Below are 19,461 nucleotides of genomic sequence, written 5' to 3'. Positions count from 1 at the left end.
GTATGGAAACACAAAAGACCATGAGTAGCAAAAGCAATCTTGAGAAAGAAAAATGGAGCTGGAGCAATCAGGCTCCCAGACTTCAGACTATACTGCACGGCTACAGTAATCGAGACAGTATGGTACTGGCACAAAAACAGAAATATAGATCAATGGAACAGAATAGAAAGCCCAGAGAAAAACCCACGCACATATGGTCACCTTATCTTTGTTAAAGGAGGCAAGAGTATACATGGAGGAAAGACAGCCTCTTCATAAATGGTGCTGGGAAAACTGGACAGCTACATGTAAAAGAATGAAATTAGAACACTTACTAAAACCATACACAAAAATAAACTCCAAATGGATTAAAGACCTAAATGTAAGGCCAGACACTATAAAACTGTTAGAGGAAAACATAGGTAGAACACTCTATGACATAAATCACAGCAAGATCCTTTTTGACCCACCTCCTAGAGAAATGGAAATAAAAACAAAAATAAACAAATGGGACCTAGTGAAATTTAAAAGCTTCTGCACAGCAAAGGGAACCATACACAAGATGAAAAGACAACCCTTAGAGTGCAAGAAAATGTTTGCAAACGAAGCAACTGACAAAGGATTAATCTCCAAAATATGCAACCAGTTCATGCAGCTCAATGACCAAAAAACAAATAACCCAATCCAAAAAAGGGTAGAAGACCTAAATAGACATTTCTCCAAAGAAGACAAACAGATGGCCAAAAAGCACATGAAAAGAGGCCCAACATCACTCATCATTAGAGAAATGAAAATCAAAACTACAATGAGGTGTCACCTCATACCAGTCAGAATGGCCATCATCAAAACATCTACAAACAATAAATGCTGGAGAGGTTGTGGGAAAAAGGCAACACTCTTGCACTGTTGGTGGGAATGTAAATTGATACAGCCACTATGGAGAACAGTATGGAGGTTCCTTAAAAAACTAAGAATGGAACTACCATATGACCCAGCAATCCCTCTACTGGGCATATACCCTGAGAAAACCATAATTCGAAAAGAGTTATGTACCACAATGTTCACTGCAGCATTATTTACAATAGTCAGGACATGGAAGCAACCTACGTGTCCATCAACAGATGAATGGATAAAGATGTGGTACATATATATAATGGAATATTACTCAGCCATAAAAAAATGAAATTGAGTTGTTTGTAGTGAGGTGGATGGACTTAGAGTCTGTCACACAGAGTGAAGTAAGTCAGAAAGAGAAAAATAAATACCATATGCTAACACCTATATATGGAATCTAAAAAAAAGTGGTTCTGATGGACCTAAGGTCAGGACAGGAATAAAGATACAGACGTAGAGAATGGACTTGAGGTCACGGGGAGGGGGAAGGGTAAGCTGTGACAAAGTGAGAGAGTGGCATGGACATATATACACTATCAAATGTAAAATAGATAGCTAGTGGGAAGCAGCTGCATAGCACAGGGAGATCAGCTCAGTGTTTTGTGACCACCTAGAGGACTGGGATAGGGAGGGTGGGAGGGAGGTGCAAGAGAGAGGAGATACGGAAATATATGTATACATATATCTGATTCACTTTTTTATACAGCAGAAACTAACACAACATTGTAAAGCAATTATACTTCAATAAAGATGTTAAAGATGTTAAAAATAAAGGCTTTATAACAAATACCTTTAAAAGACTCAAACCAAAGACATAAAGTCAAGAAAATGACATGTGAACATAGTGGAAATATCAATAAGAGACAAAAAAGCTAAAACGGAATGAAAAAGAAATTCTGGAATTGAACAGTACAATAACTGAAATAAAAAATACACTACAAGGATTCAAAGGAAATTTGAGCAGGCAGCAGAAAACTTGTAGAAAAATGGAAATCATTGAGCCTGAGGAACAGAATGAAAAGTAAATAGAGCCTAAGGGAACTGTAGGATACGATTAAGCAGACCACATACTCATCATAAGAATCTCAGAAGAAGAAAGAAAAAGGGGCAGAGAGAATTATTGAAGAAATAACGGCTGAAAACTTACCGAATGTGACAAAAGATATGAATGAAGTTCAGCAAACTCTAAGATGAACTCAAAGAAACCCACACTGAGGCATACTATAATCAAACTTTCAAAAACCAAAGAGAGAATCTTGAAAGCACCAAAGAGAAGCAAATCATCATGTACAAGCGATCTTAATATAATTATCAGATCTCTCATCATAATCTCTGGGGGTCAGAAGACAGTAAGCCAACAGATTTTTATTTTAGCACTTTGAATATATAAACCCAAAATCCTATATACAGCCAAATTGTCCTTCAAGAGTGATGGAGAAATTATGACAGTCTCAGATTAACAAAAACTGAGGAAAGCTGCTAGACCTGCCCTGCAAGAAATGCTCAAGGAAATCTTGCAAGATGAAATGAAAGCACGGTAGTATGAAGCCATATGGAAAAATAGCTATCTTAGTAAATATGTGGACATTTATAAAAGTTAGTATTGTTGTAACCATGGTTTGTAACTTGTGCCTTTTGTTTTCTATGTGATTTAAGAGACTGATATGTTACATGGAAAGAAAAACAAAACAAAAACAAGTATTAGTGTGAAAGCTAGTATTACTGTAATTTTGGTTTATAACTCCAAACCTTGTTTTCTACATAATTTAAGAGACTGGTGCATTTAAGAGAATTATTAGTTTATGTTTGGGGGCACATAATGTATAAAGATGTAATTTTGTGTCATCAATAACCAAAAGGGGTGGGGAAGGAGCTATAAAGGAGCAGAAATTTTGTATGTAATTGAAGTTAAACTGGTATAAATTTAAATTAGAGTATTATAATTTTAGGATGTTAATTGTAATCCCCATGGAAACCACAAAGAAAATAGCTATGAAATGTACACAAAAGGGTGTGAGAAATCAATTTAAATATTTTACTGCAAAAAATTAACCAAACACAATTGCAGGACAGTAATGCAGAAAATGAGACAGAAAAGTGCTATAAAGTATATAGAAAATAAATTTCACAATGACAGAAATAAATCACTTATCAGAAACTACTATAAATATAAATAGACTAAACCCTCCTATCAAAAGACAGAGTTTGGTAGATATAACAACTATGAACATGTATGAACCTAATAACAGACCATCATAATATATGAAGCAAAACTGACAGATTTGAAGACAGAAATAGACACTGCTATAATAATTGTTGGAGACTTCAATATCTCACACTCACAATAATGGATAGAAGAACCAGAGAGAAGATTAATAATAAAATAGAGGACTTAGCACAATACACCAAATTTAACTAGCTGACATATAGAAAAAACTCTACACTACAACAACAGAATACACGTTCTTCTCAAGTGTACATGGGACACTTTCATGATAGCCCTCAATATATTTTAAACGTTTAAAATATTAAAATAAATATTGAGATGTAAGCCTCAATAAATTCATTATCATTCAAAGTATCTTTTCCAGTCACAGTGCGATAAAGTTAGAAATCAATAACAATGAAATGTGGAAAATTGTAGAAATTAAATGACATACTTTTAAACAATCTATGGATCAAAGAGAAATGAAATTGAGAACAAAATATACCAAAACTTATGGGACACAGTAAAAGTGGCACTAAGGGGGGAATTTATAGCTGTAAGTGCTTACATTAAAAAATAAGAAAGATCTAAAATCAACAAGCTAACTTTACAACATAAGGAATTAGAATAAGAACGAACAAAACCCAAAAGTGGCAGAAGGAAGAAAATAATAGAAAAAAGTAGAGAAAATCATTGAAATCAAAAGTTGGTTTTCAAAAAGGTCAACAGAATTGACAGACCTTTAGCCAGATGGACTAAAATGATAGAGAAGATTCAAATTACTAAAATTAGAAGTGAAACTGGGGTTGTTACTATCATTTCCACAGAAATAAAATATTATAAGAAAGTATTATGAACATTTGTATGCCCACAAATTGAATAACCTAGATGGAATAGACAAATTCGTAGAAAAACAAAACCTGTAAGATTAAATCATGATGAAATAGGAAATCTAAAGAGATGCATATGTAGTAAGAAGGTTGAATCAGTAATCAAAAATCTCCCAACAAAGCCACCGGCTTCACTGGAGAATTCTACAACATACTTAAAGAACTAATGCCAATCCTTATCAAACAAATCCTAACGGATTCTGTGAAGCCAGCATTACCCTGATACCAAAGCCAGAGAAAACTACTATTGATACAAGAAAAGAAAGAAGGAAGGGAGAAAGAAAGAAGGAAAGAAGAAAAGAAAGAAAGAGAGAAAGAGAAAAAGAAAGAAAGGAAGGGAGGGAGGGAGGGAGAAAGAAAGAAGAAGGAAGGAAGAGAAAGAAAGGAAGAAAGGAAAGAAAGAAAGAAAAAGAAAGAAAGAAAGAAAAAGAAAGAAAGAGAAAGAAAGAAAAAGAAAGAAAGAGAAAGAAGGAAAGAGAAAGAAAGAAAGAAAGAAAGAAAGAAAGAAAGAAAGACTACAAACCAGTGGTCAAATGATTGTTGGCAAGGGTGCCAAGACCATTCAATGAGGAAAGAACAGTCCTTCAACAGACAGTGCTGGGAAAATTTGATACCCACATCCAGAATAATGAAGATGGACCCTTACTTACCACCATATATAAAAATTAACTCAAAATGTAAGACTAAAACAATATAGCACTTAAAAAAATACATAGGATAAAAGCTTCATGATACTGATTTGGCAATGATTTCTTGGATATGACACCAAAGGTACAGGTGACAAAAGAAAAAACAACAAAATGGACTTTATGAATATTAAAAATAATTTATCCACAGAATAAAAGGCAATCTCCAGAATGGGATAAAATATTTGCAAATAATATAAGGGATTAATATCCAGAATATATAAATAACACTTAAAACTCAACAACAAAATACAAACAATTCAAAAATGTCTACTATTCTGTGTCTATTTCTCAAATGTTATAGTGAATATACCAAATGTTGGAAATAAATAATATCTTTTTTCAGAACCAATTGGGAGAGAAATACAATAAACATCAACATATATTCTTTTTTCCTATTAAGTTGTTGGAGAACATGAACAGTGAGACTTATGTGGGTTAGCTGGCTCTTCTTGAAACGCTCATCAATTTAAAAATAGCCACAGGAAATTTTGACTCCATAGAGCAAATGCACATAGCCAGAGTGGCTGCTCACACCAATCTGAGGTGGAAAGAGAAGTCAGAGACCAAATCCATAATGCTCATAATTTTTACACACATTAGCTCTATCTAAGTGAAAAATATGTACTGATGCTTGTCATTCCACAACTAAGAAAGTCACTCCTTCATGAGGAGGAGTAAAAGTGGAGCAAGAGGTCCTGAGTGTTGTTCTGGTGGGGAGCCTTTGCATGTATGACAAGTCTTTCTACCTTAAAAGCTGTAGAACACCAATGCTTATTGCAAAGCTGAAATAAAGTTACAAATGATCGATTTTTCTTGAAGGAAAGCATGCTAGTGGAGGTTGCACAAATTTCAGAATTCTAAAGCACTATTAGAAGTCCATCATGTGGCCCAGGCAGAAGAGTCCTTCACAGAAAGAAACTGACATGGGCAAAGCATGTAAGCATAAAATAGCAGTGTGTGCATGGGGCACTATAAGTAATTTGGCATGACTGATGAACTAAACACACAGGTGGTGGAAAGATTTGGCAGAAATGCAGTAAAACAAGCAGGAAGAGGACAGTTCATTTAAGGCCTTACATGCCAGCTAAAGAGTTTGAGCATCACTGCAAAGGCCATAGGGAAAAACTGCAGTTTTTAAGCTGGCTTGAAAATCAGATTTCAATATTAGATCATTTTAATTCCTTTATGAATGAGGGATAGAAGGTTTGGGGGACTGAGAGTGTAGTAATGAAAATTAGAACACTACTCCCAGGCCCAAAGGAGAAATGATGAGAGTCTGGACAAGTCAGCGTTGATAAGGAGTTAAATTTTAAGAGATGTTTAGGAGGTGACATAAGACTTGATCAGAGGAAGGAGTCTTGGCTTACTTCTAGATTTCATTATGTATGATTGATTGAATGCCAATGCCTATGGGCATAATAAGGAGAAATGGAAAAATGTGGGGAAAATACAATGACTTCGTGAATAAAGCTATTGACTTTCAAATGCTTAAGTAAATGCAAGAAGAGCTATTCAGTACGATCATTTTGGATATTGGAAGATGGGACCCAGGTGGCAATATAGATTATTAGCATATGAGGTTATTAGCATATGGGGTTTATGAAAGGTAATTTGGAGAAAACAATGAAAAGAGAACATAACCAAGAAAATGTTATCATTTAAGAATGTGGTTAGCAACAAATAACATAATAGGATACCCAATAAATAGTAACCTTTAAAAAGGCTTCCAAAATATACAAACAGCTCATCAAATCAACAACAAAAACAACAACAAAAACCCAAACAACCCAATTGAAAAAAGGGGAAAAGACCTAAATAGACATTTCTCCAAAGAAGACATACAAATGACCAATAGGCACATGAAAATATGCTCATCATCACTGATTATTAGAGAAATTCAAACCAAAACTACAATTAGGTACCACCTCACACTGGTCAGCATGGCCATCATTAAAAAGTATCCAAGGGGCTTCCCTGGTGGCACAGTGGTTAAGAATCTGCCTGCCAATGCAGGGGACACGGGTTCATGCCCTGGTCCAGGAAGATCCCACATGCCACAGAGCGGCTAGGCCCGTGAGCCATGGCCGCTGAGCCTGCGCATCCGGAGGTTGTGCTCCGCAACGGGAGAGGCCGCAACAGTGAGAGGCCCACATACTGCAAAAAAACAAAACAAAACAAACAAAAAAAAGTATCCAAATTATAAATGCTGGCGAGGGTGTGGAGGAAAGGAAACTCTCTTACACTGTTGGTGGGAATGTAAATTGGTGCAGCCACTATGGAAAACAGTATGGAGGTTCCTCAAAAAACTACAAATAGAGTTGCTATATGATCCAGCAATCCCACTCCTGGGCATACACCCATTCCTCTGTTGATCGACATTTAGGTTGCTTCCATGTGCTGGCTATTGTAAATAGTGCTGCCGTGAACATTGCGGTGCATGTATCTTTTTGAATTATGGTTTTCGTCAGATGTATGCCCAGGAGTGGGACTGCAGGATCATATGATAGATCACAGAGTTTTTGATGATGGCCATTCTGATCTGGGCACACACCCAGACAAAACTGTAATTTGAAAAGATACATGCACCCCTATGTTCACAGAAGCACTATTTACAGTACCCCAGGCATGGAAGCAACCTAAATGTCCATTGACATATTAATGGATAAAGAAGATGTGGTATATATGTACAATGTAATATTACTCAGCCATTAAAAATAATGAAATAATGCCGTTTGCAGCAACATGGATGGACCCAGAGACCATCATACTAAGCGAAATAAGTCAGAAAGAGAAAGACAAATACCATATGATATCACGTATAAGTGGAATCTAAAATACGGTACAAATGAACATATCTACGAAACAAAAACAGACTCACAGAAATAGAGAATAGACTTGTGGTTGCCAAGGGCGGGGGTAGGGGAGGGATGGATTGGGAGTTTGGGATTAGCAGATGGAAAATATTATATATAGAATGGATAAACAACAAGGTTCTACTGTATAGCACAGGGAACTATATTCAATATCCTGTGATAAACCATAAGGGAAAAGAATATGAAAAAGAATATATATATGTATAACCAAGTCATTTTGCGGTACAGCAAAAATTAACACAACATTGTAAATCAGCTATACGTCAATAAAATTAAAAAATAAAATAAAAAGGCTTATTCCTCTCACATAACTAGAAATCCAGAGACAACCACTCCAGGGGTTTTGCAATGGTTTAACACCACCTTCAAGAAACTGGCTTGTTTCTATGCTTCTACTCTGAATCTACCAGTGTGTTGGATTTCATGTTCACACTTGCTTCCTGATGGTTGTAAGATGGCACTGCCCCTCTGTCTCATATCCACATTCTACACAGAACAAAAGAGAAAGAGGCACTTTCAATATAAGAAAAGGAAAATATGTTTTTCAAAAAGTCTAAGATACACTCCATTGACCAAAATCATCATATGACTATACCTGAAAGAAAGGAAAGCACTGCATTTTGATCTCAGCACATTGCTACTCAAAGCCACTTCTATTATTAAGGAAAAGCATAGGCAGTGCTAATGGTAGGCAATTCATAGCCTCCAGAAAAAGTAAAAGAAGTTTGTTCCAACAATTACCAGAAGAGGCAGCCCTTGTGAAGTATACTGAAAAGGAGTAGCCCAAAAGACCATGAGAATCTTAGAATTATGACATATAATTCAAACAAATAGGGAGTGAGCAGCAGTATATATGTGTGTGGAGTTCATGTACAAGAGAACTGATGAGCAGCTGTATATATGTGTGTGGAGTTCATGTACAAGAGAACTGATGAAAACGTATGTTGAAAATGCTCTGAAAATAGTAACTTGTTGTCTTGATTGCTCTATTTAATTTGCACATGAACTTCATGAACTTCACTTTGAAAAATTGCTCTTTTATCTCTATCTTTTGAAATCCTGCATATTTTCCAGATTCTGCTCTACTTGTTTCTCTGTCTTCTATGATGATCTTTACTTCTTTAATGTCTTAGTGAACTCAATATATTTAATCAAAATTTTCCCATTTTGGTTAATGATTTCTCTGTCACTAACCCTCATTAACCAAAATGGGAGAATTGGAGGTAGAGCTGCTTGAAGAGAGAGATTCAACAAGTATTCATCACCTACCCAGGATGACCAAAACAGTGTGTTAATTGTCTTTATGTGTTCTTATGCTTAAGACCTAACTTTTCTTTGAACATGAGCAATTTGTATACCATTTTATCATGCCTTAAGGATATCAAGATGAATAAGTTACACAGTCAACTACTATCAAGAGAATTTCAATCCACTTAAAGGGATAACCTGTACTTATGATGATGGCCACCTTATGTGTAGCAACAGCCATTTGCTTTACAATGTACACATTTAGTCTCTGTTCTTGCAATGTGAAATATAGGATTTCTATCTCCATTTAATGGACAAAGAAACAGGGCTAGAATTAACTATCCAAGATGTTGAGTAATGGTATGAAGATTTGGAGCCAGAGCTATCGGAGCTCAACCCACATTCTTTCACTATGCCATATCCCTTTTAGTCACAATGCGAATCTGTGTATTTTCCAGAGGAAGAGATGGTATTCAGTTGGACGTGTCAGGAAGGAGTCAGGAATTAAGAAAATGTTTGTGACTAACCACAGCCATATTTACGCTTGCCTTTGTATTATTCTATTTAAAATATTTAAATAATCCATATACTAAATTTTAAAGAAACCTTGGAGATTGCCTACTTGTGGCTACTTAAAATTTTCTGTCAAGACATTGGGACATCAAAGGATTGTGAGAAGGTAAACCCAGGACCCACCACAAGTATCAAACGTTTTTCAAGTCACTCTTTGGTCTTAAAACTGTATATAATCTTTCATTTTACTTCATAATATGACTATTTCTATAAGTACAGAATTTTTATTTCAAAACATAAACATATATCCAGCATTATGCTTCACCTTGGTGTCTCATATGCCTTGCTAGCTCCCTCTTAATCCAAGAGTTAGATTTTCCATAACTGGAAGAAAACTCAGTTGGGTTACCAGTCAGAGAGCCTTGCAAAGTTCAAGGTATTAGAATTCGATTCCAGTTCAAATGCGCTTATCTGTGAGTGACCAAGAGTCCACTCTTATCATCTGAGTTTAGGCTGTATTAATAATTAAAATTATTTTAATTGGGAAGTGAACAAAGGTTCCTCAGAAAATTATCCATGCAATTTAGATAATATGAATTATAAAAACTGAGTTGAAGTGTGAATGAAACGCTTGTCTGTGATATTTTGATCTCTTTCTGTGTGGGGCAGGAAACACCACATACTTGTATTTTATCCTTTCTTAACACTCCTTTAAAAAAACTCTCATCCTAAATGGAAAAAAGTTCTCAGCCAAAAGGAGTTTATTTTGTTTCTGTCTGAGTTTTGAGGGAGATGTCTAGTGGTGTTTATTGTTTCTAAAATTTTTGGCAGGACAAAGAAAAACATTTTTGCTTATAAAAACCATAGGGGAAATTTAAATTAATAAAAAGAGAATGAGAGCAAGTTTAGGCCATTCCTTTGAAGCTGGCTAGGCAATTCAAAGTCACAGGGTAGGGCATCAAAGAACCACTGCCTAGAAAGGCCTCTCTCCACCAAATCAAGCTTAAATATATTTGGAATAAATTGTATATCCAATACAACAAGCTTAAAATATTTTATTTCATATTGGCTGGGGTTAGAGTTATTGTCCTTTTCATTACTTCAACGTCATTTCTCCTTGTGTCTTTTTCCTCCCTGGTTGCCCTAGTTGATCTTTTCCAAGTCCCTTGTACATAAATATATCCTTCTCCAAGTATCTTCCCTCTCATCTCTACTACCTCTGCCTTCTGATATTTTTTGCCACTGATTTAACTCTAAAAATGACAGCAGGCAGAAAAACAACATATTTTTTAGCTTTAAAAGATAACGTCTTCGAGAGGAGTTGTGGAAGATGGCGGAAGACTAAGACAGAGAGATCACCTTCCTCCCCCACAGATACATCAGAAATACATCTACACGTGAAATTGCTCCTATAAAACACCCACTGAACGCTCGCAGAAGACCTCAGACCTCACAAAAGGCAAGGAACTCCCCATTTACCTGGGTAGGGCAAAAGAAAAAAGAAAAACAGAGACAAAAGAATAGGGACGGGACCTGCACCAGTGGGAGGGAGCTGTGAAGGAGGAAAGGTTTGCACACACTAGGAAGCCGCTTCGCCGGCGGAGACTGCGGGTGGCGGAGGGGGAAAGCTTCGGAGCCACGGAGGAGAGCACAGCAACAGGGGTGCGGAGGGCAAAGCGGAGAGATTCCCAAGCAGAGGATCAGTGCCGACCAGCACTCATCAGCCCGAGAGGCTTGTCTGCTCACTGGCCGGGGCGGGCAGGAGCTGGGAGCTGAGGCTTGGGCTTCGGTTGGATCACAGACAGAGGACTGGAGTTGGCGGCGTGAACACAGACTGCAGGGGGCTAGTGCGGCACGGCTAGCTGGGAGGGATTCCGGGAAAAAGTCTAGTCCTGCCGAAGAGGCAAGAGAATTTTTCTTCCCTCTTTGTTTCCTGGAGAGGGGATTAAGAGCGCTGCTTAAAGGAGCTCCAGAGACGGACGCGAGCCACGGCTACCAGCGCGGACCCCAGAGACAAGCATGAGACGCTAAGGCTGCTGCTGCCACCACCAAGAAGCCTGTGTGCAAGCATAGGTCACTATCCCCACCACCCCTCCTGGAAGCCTGTGCAGCCCGCCACTGCCAGGGTCCTGTGATCCAGGGACAACTTACCCGGGAGAACGCACGGCACGCCGCAGGCTGGTGCAACGTCACGCTAGCCTCTGCCACCGCAGGCTCAACCCACATCTGTACCCCTGCCTCCCCCAGGCCTGAGTGAGCCAGAGCCCCTGAATCAGCGGCTCCTTTAACCCCTTCCTGCCTGAGCAAAGAACAGATGCCCTCAGGCGACCTACACGCAGAGGCGGCGCCAAATCCAAAGCAGAACCCCAGGAGCTTTGAGAACAAAGAAGAGAAAGGGAAATTTCTCCCAGCAGCCTCAGGAGCAGAGGATTAAATCTCCACAACCAACTTTATGTACCCTGCCTCTGTGGAATACCTGAATAGAAAAGGAATCATCCCAAACTGAGGAGGTGGACGTTGGGAGCAAGATATATTATTTTTTCCCCTTTTCCTCTTTGTGTGAGGGTGTATGTGTATGCTTCTGTGTGAGATTCTGTCTGTATAGCTTTGCTTTCACCATTTGTCCTAGGGTTCTGTCCATCCGTTTTTGTTTTTTTTTTAATTTTTTTTCTTAATATTTTTTATTTTAATTATTTCATTTTACCTTACTATTTCTTTTATTTTATCCACTTCCTTCCTTTCTTCCTTCCTTCCTTCCTTCATTTCTTTTCTTCCTTCCTTCCTTCCTTTCTTTCCCTCCCTTCCTTCCTTCCTTCCTTTTTTTCCTTCCTTTCTTTCTTTTTCTTTTTTTCTCCCTTTTATTCTGAGCCATGTGGATGAAACGCTCTTGGTGCTCCAGCCAGGAGTCAGTGCTGTGCCACTGAGGTGGGAGAGCCAACTTCAGGACACTGGTCCACAAGAGTCCTCCCAGCTCCACATGATATCAAACGGCAAAAATCTCCCAGAGATCTCCATCTCAACACCAACACCCAGCTTCACTCAACGACCAGCAAGCTACAGTGCTGGACACCCTATGCCAAACAACTAGCAAGACAGGAAAACAACCCCACCCATTAGCAGAGAGGCTGCCTAAAATCATAATAAGGCCACAGACACCCCAAAACACACCACCAGACGTGGACCTGCCCACCAGAAAGACAAGATCCAGCCTCATCCACCAGAACACAGGCACTAGTCCCCTCCACCAGGAAGCCTACACAACCCACTGAACCAACCTTAGCCACTGGGGACAGACACCAAAAACAATGGGACCTACGAACTTGAAGCCTGCAAAAAGGAGACCCCAAACACAGTAAGATAAGCAAAATGAGAAGACAGAAAAACACACAGCAGATGAAGGAGCAAAGTAAAAACCCACCAGACCTAACAAATGAAGAGGAAATAGGCAGTCTACCTGAAAAAGAATTCAGAATAATGATAGTAAAGATGATCCAAAATCCTGGAAATAGAACAGAGAAAATGCAAGAAACGTTTAAGAAGGACCTAGAAGAACTAAAGAGGAAACAAGCAATGATGAACAACACAATAAATGAAATTAAAAATACTTTAGAAGGGATCAATAACAGAATAACTGAGGAAGAAGAATGGATAAGGGACCTGGAAGATAAAATAGTGGAAATAACTACTGCAGAGCAGAATAAAGAAAAAAGAATGAAAAAAACTGAGGACAGTCTCAGAGACCTCTGGGATAACACTAAATGCACCAACATTCGAATTATAGGGGTCCCAGAAGAAGAAGAGAAAAAGAAAGGGACTGAGAAAATATTTGAAGAGATTATAGTTGAAAACTTCCCTAATATGGGAAAGGAAATAGTTAATCAAGTCCAGGAAGAACAGAGAGTCCAATACAGGATAAATCCAAGGAGAAACACACCAAGACACATATTAATCAAACTGTCAAAAATTAAATACAAAGAAAAAATATTAAAAGCAGCAAGGGAAAAACAACAAATAACACACAAGGGAGTCCCCATAAGATTAACAGCTGAACTTTCAGCAGAAACTGTGCAAGCCAGAAGGGAGTGGCAGGACATACTGAAAGTGATGAAGGAGAAAAACCTACCAACAAGATTACTCTACCCAGCAAGGATCTCATTCAGATTTGATGGAGAAATTAAATCCTTTACAGACAAGCAAAAGCTGAGAGAGTTCAGCACCACCAAACCAGCTTTACAACAAATGCTAAAGGAACTTCTCTAGGCAAGAAACACAAGAGAAGGAAAATACCTACAATAACAAACCCAGAACAATTAAGAAAATGGGAATAGGAACATACATATTGATAATTCCCTTAAATGTAAATGGATTAAATGCTCCCACCAAAAGACACACACTGGCTGAATGGATACAAAAATAAGACCCATATATATGCTGTCTACAAGAGACACACTTCAGACCAAGGGGCACATACAGACTGAAAGTGAGGGGATGGAAAAAGATATTCCATGCAAATGGAAATCAAAAGAAACCTGGAGTAGCAATTCTCGTACCAGACAAAATAGACTTTAAAATAAAGACTATTAAAAGACACAAAGAGGACACTACGTAATGATCAAGGGATCGATCCAAGAAGAAGATATAACAATTGTAAATATTTACGCACCCAACATAGGAGCACCTCAATACATAAGGCAAATACTAACAGCCATAAGAGGGGAAATCGATAGTAACACAGTCATAGAGGGGACTTAAACACCCACTTTCACCAATGGACAGATCATCCAAAATGAAAATAAATAAGGAAACACAAGCTTTAAATGATACATTAAACAAGATGGACTTAATTGATATTTATAGGACATTCCATCGAAAAACAACAGAATACACATTATTCTCAAGTGCTCATGGAACATTCTCCAGGATAGATCATATCTTGGGTCACAAATCAAGCGCCTTGGTAGATTTTAGAAAATTGAAATCATATCAAGTATCTTTTCTGACCACAACACTATGAGACTAGATATCAATTACAGGAAAAGATCTATAAAAAATACAAACACATGGAGGCTAAACAATACACTACTTAATAATCAAGTGATCACTGAAGAAATCAAAGAGGAAATTAAAAAATACCTAGAAACAAATGACAATGGAGACACAATGACCCAAAACCTATGGGATGCAGCAAAAGCAGTTCTAAGAGGGAAGTTTATAGCAATACAATCATACCTTAAGAAACAGGAAACATCTCAAATAAACAACCTAACATTGCATCTAAAGCAATTAGAGAAGGAAGAAAAAAAAAAACCCAAAGTTAGCAGAAGGAAAGAAATCATAAAGATCAGATCAGAAATAAATGAAAAAGAAATGAAGGAAAAATCAATAAAACTAAAAGTAAAACTAAAGTAAAACTGAAAGTAAAAATCAATAAAACAAGAAGCTGCTTCTTTAAGATAAACAAAATTGATAAACCAGTAGCCAGACTCATCAAGGAAAAAAGGGACAAGACTGAAATCAATAGAATTAGAAATGAAAAAGGATAAGTAGCAAGTGACACTGCAGAAATACAAAGGATCATGAGAGATTACTACAAGCAACTCTATGCCAATAAAATGAACAACCTGGAAAAAATAGACAACTTCTTAGAAATGCACAACTTGCCGTGACTGAACCATGAAGAAATAGAAAATATGAACAGACCAATCACAAGCACTGAAATTGAAACTGTGATTTAAAATATTCCAACAAACAAAAGCCCAGGACCAGATGGCTTCACAGGCGAATTCTATCAAACATTTAGAGAAGAGCTAACACCTATCCTTCTCAAACTCTTCCAAAATATAGCAGAGGGAGGAACACGCCCAAACTCATTCTACGAGGCCACCATCACCCTGATACCAAAACCAGACAAAGATGTCACAAAAAAAGAAAACTACAGGCCAATATCACTGATGAACATAGGTGTAAAAATCCTCAACAAAATACTAGCAAACAGAATCCAACAGCACATGAAAAGGATCATACACCATGATCAAGTGGGGTTTATTCCAGGAATGCAAGGATTCTTCAATATATGCAAATCAATCAACGTGATACACCACATTAACCAACTGAAGGAGAGAAACCATATGATCATCTCAATGGATGCAGAGAAAGCTTTTGACAAAATTCAACACGCATTTATGATAAAAACCCTGCAGAAAGTAGGCACAGAGGGAACTTTCCTCAACATAATAAAGGCCATATATGACAAACCGACAGCCAACATCATCCTCAATGGTGAAAAACTAAAACCATTTCCACTAAGATCAGGAACAAGACAAGGTTGCCCACTCTCACCACTATTATTCAACGTAATTTTGGAAGTCTTAGCCACAGCAATCAGAGAAGAAAAAGAAATAAAAGGAATCCAAATTGGAAAAGAAGAAGTAAAGCTGTCACTGTTTGTAGATGACATGATACTCTATAAAGAGAATCCTAAAGATGCTACCAGAAAATTACTAGAGGTAATCAATGAATTTGGTAAAATAGGATACAACATTACTGCACAGAAATCTCTTGCATTCCTATACACTAATGATGAAAAATCTGAAAGTGAAATTAAGAAAACACTCCCATTTACCATTGCAACAAAAAGAATAAAATATCTAGGAATAAACCTACCTAAGGAGACAAAAGACCTGTATGCAAAGAATTATAAGACACTGATGAAAGAAATTAAAGATGATACAAATAGATGGAGAGATATACCATGTTTTTGGATTGGAAGAATCAACATTGGAAAAATGACTCTACTACCCAAAACAATCTACAGATTGAATGCAATCCGTACCAAACTACCACTGGCATTTTTCACAGAACTAGAACAAAAAATTTCACAATTTGCATGGAAACACAAAAGACCCCGAATAGCCAAAGGAATCTTGAGCAAGAAAAATGGAGCTGGAGGAATCAGGCTCCCTGACTTCAGACTATACTACAAAGCTACAGTAACCAAGACAGTATGGTACTGCCACAAAATCAGAAATATAGATCAATGGAACAGGATAGAAAGCTCAGAGATAAACCTATGCACATACGGTCACCTTATCTTTGATAAAGGAGGCAAGAATATACAGTGGAGACAAGACCGCCTCTTCAATAAGTGGTGCTGGGAAAACTGGACAGCTACATATAGAAGTGTGAAATTAGAACATTCCCTAACACCATACACAAAAATAAACTCAAAATGGATTAAATACCTAAATATAAGGCCAGACACTATCAAACTCTTAGAGGAAAACATAGGCAGAACACTGTATGACATAAATCACAGCAAGATCCTTTTTGACCCACCTCCTAGAGAAATGGAAATAAAAAGAAAAATAAACAAATGGAACCTAAAGTCACTTAAAAGCTTTTGCACAGCAAAGGAAACCATAAACAAGACCAAAAGACAACCCTCAGAATGGGAGAAAATATTTGCAAATGAAGCAACTCACAAATGATTAATCTCCAAGATTCACAAGCAGCTCATGCAGCTCAATAACAAAAAAACAAACAACCCAACCCAAAAATGGGCAGAAGACCTAAACAGACATTTCTCCACAGAAGATATACAGATTGCCAACAAACACATGAAAAAATGCTCAACATCATTAATCATTAGAGAAATGCAAATCAAAACTACAATGAGGGTTTCCCTGGTGTCGCAGTGGTTGGGAGTCCGCCTGCCGATGCAGGGGGTGCGGGTTCGTGCCCCGGTCTGGGAGGATCCCACATGCCGCGGAGCGGGTGGGCCCGTGAGCCATGGCCGCTGAGCCTGCGCGTCCGGAGCCTGTGCTCCGCAACGGGACAGGCCACAACAGTGAGAGGCCCGCATACAGCAAAGAAAAAAAAAAAAAAAAAAAATGAGATATCATCTCACACCAGTTAGAATCGCCATCATCAAAAAATCTAGAAACAATAAATACTAGAGAGGGTGTGGAGAAAAGAGAACCCTCTTGCACTGTTGAGGAGAATGTAAATTTGTACAGCAACTATGGAGAACAGTATGGAGCTTCCTTAAAAAACTACAAATAGAACTATCATACGACCCAGCAATCCCACAACTGGACATATACCCTGAGAAAACCATAATTCAAAAAGAGTCATGTACCAAAATGTTCATTGCAGCTCTATTTACAATAGCCAGGACATGGAAGCAACCTAAGTGTCCATCATCGGATGAATGGATAAAGAAGATGTGGCACATATATACAATGGAATAATACTCAGCCATAAAAAGAAAAGAAATTGAGATATTTGTAGTGAGGTGGATGGACTTAGAGTCTGTCATACTGAGTGAGGTAAGTCAGAGAGGGAAAAACAAATACCGTATGTTAACACATATACATGGAATCTAAGAAAAAAAAAAAGTCATGAAGAACTTAGGGGTAAGATGGGAATAAAGACACAGACCTAATAGAGAATGGACTTGAGGATATGGGGAGGGGAAGGGTAAGCTGTGACAAAGTGAGGGAGTGGCATGGACATATATACACTACCAAACGTAAAATAGATAGCTAGTGGGAAGCAGCCACATAGCACAGGGAGATCAGCTCGGTGGTTTGTGACCACTTAGAGGGCTGGGATAGGGAGGGTGGGAGGGAGGGAGATGCAAGAGGGAAGAGATATGGGAACATATGTTTATGTATAGCTGATTCACTTTGTTATACAGCAGAAACTAACACACCATTGTAAAGCAATTATACTCCAATAAAGATGTTAAAAAAACAATAAAGATAATGTGTTCAAGAAAACTTAATCTGTAAATCTGTGTTCTTTAAACCTAAACCTAATCCACTGGCATTTTATATTAAATGTGTCAAATTGCACAATGAAAATTATAACAAAGAACTTCTTTTGACCTTCTCTTCAGGTTCTAAGGCCCCTAATAGAGGGATTTGACATAAAGAGGTCAGAGAAAAATTCCTAGAGGAAGTGATATGTAAACTCAGAGCTGTAGGATGAATAGAAAATATCTAGTTAAGAGTGGAAAAAGGAGTGTTCAAAGCAAAAGGAGCAATATATGCAAATAGTGAGTATGAAGGATGGGAAGAAAGCCAATTGGGCTGCATGAGAGGAAGCAGAGGAAGACTGGTACAAGATGAAGCTAGAGCAGGAGGTAGAGGTTGCATGACACAGGGTGCTGAAGGCCATGGTAAGAATTCTACCCTTTATCCTGAAAGCAGTATGTATCATTAAAGGGTAGCAAGCAGAGGCGGGAACATGATCAGAAACGTATTTGGACAGATCACTCTGCGATACAGTATGGAGAATGGATTAAAGGAAAGTTTAGAGAAGTTTGGGGAAATCAGCTTGTGGGCTATTGAGAATCCCACGGTTGCAATAAGTACAGAAGGGAATGTTGTGTTGGCCATGCACATGAAAAAAAAAAATCTGAGATATATTTAGGAAATGTGACTGACAGGACCTAGTGATGCTTTAGATATGGAAGGTGAGGAAGAATGCTGTGTCCAAGATGACAACTGTTATTTGCTTGTAAAAATAAAAGGATTGAAGTGCCATTCATGGAGATCAGGAAAGCTGAGAAAGGAATAGAACTGAGGGAGAATATTATGAGTTTATTATTTTTTATATCCTACATCTGAGGTGATTTTGAGATTGCCAAAAAGGGATATCAGAGAAGGGGCCTGGGTAAGTGCATCTGTTCTCTCTGTATAGCTAATAATAATTGAACTCATAAAGGTGAGTGAAAACGTAAGAGGTGAAAACAGGAGAGATTCTACCATTAAGCTTAAGGAACTTCAATATTTAATGGCCTATAGTGATGAGCCCAACAACAAATACAGTGAGGTCGGAAGAAAATGAAATGGTACTGTTGCAAGAAATTCAAAAGGTGAGAATTTCACAATGCAAGAAAGTAGAAGATAGAGCTGAATGTTATTGAGAGGCAGACTAAGAAGGGTATTAAAAATATTCTTTGGACTTAGAGACAGGAATGTGATTACTGATCTTCTCAGTAACTGTTTTGGTAGAGATGAGGTGCCTGATGCCAGATCAGTTTGAGGAGTAAGATAATAAATGAATGCAGCAATCATACACACCTCGTTTGAGAACACTGTATTAGGATTTTCTTGCTCTATATTTTGGTGAAATGACACCAAAAGTCATATTCATGTTAGAAA

This window comes from Delphinapterus leucas, chromosome 11 (assembly GCF_059928025.1).
Source record: "Delphinapterus leucas isolate spDelLeu-1000000601 "Yukka" chromosome 11, BTC_Dleu_Yukka2, whole genome shotgun sequence".
NCBI lineage: Eukaryota > Metazoa > Chordata > Mammalia > Artiodactyla > Monodontidae > Delphinapterus > Delphinapterus leucas.
Note: the sequence above shows the minus strand (reverse complement) of the source record.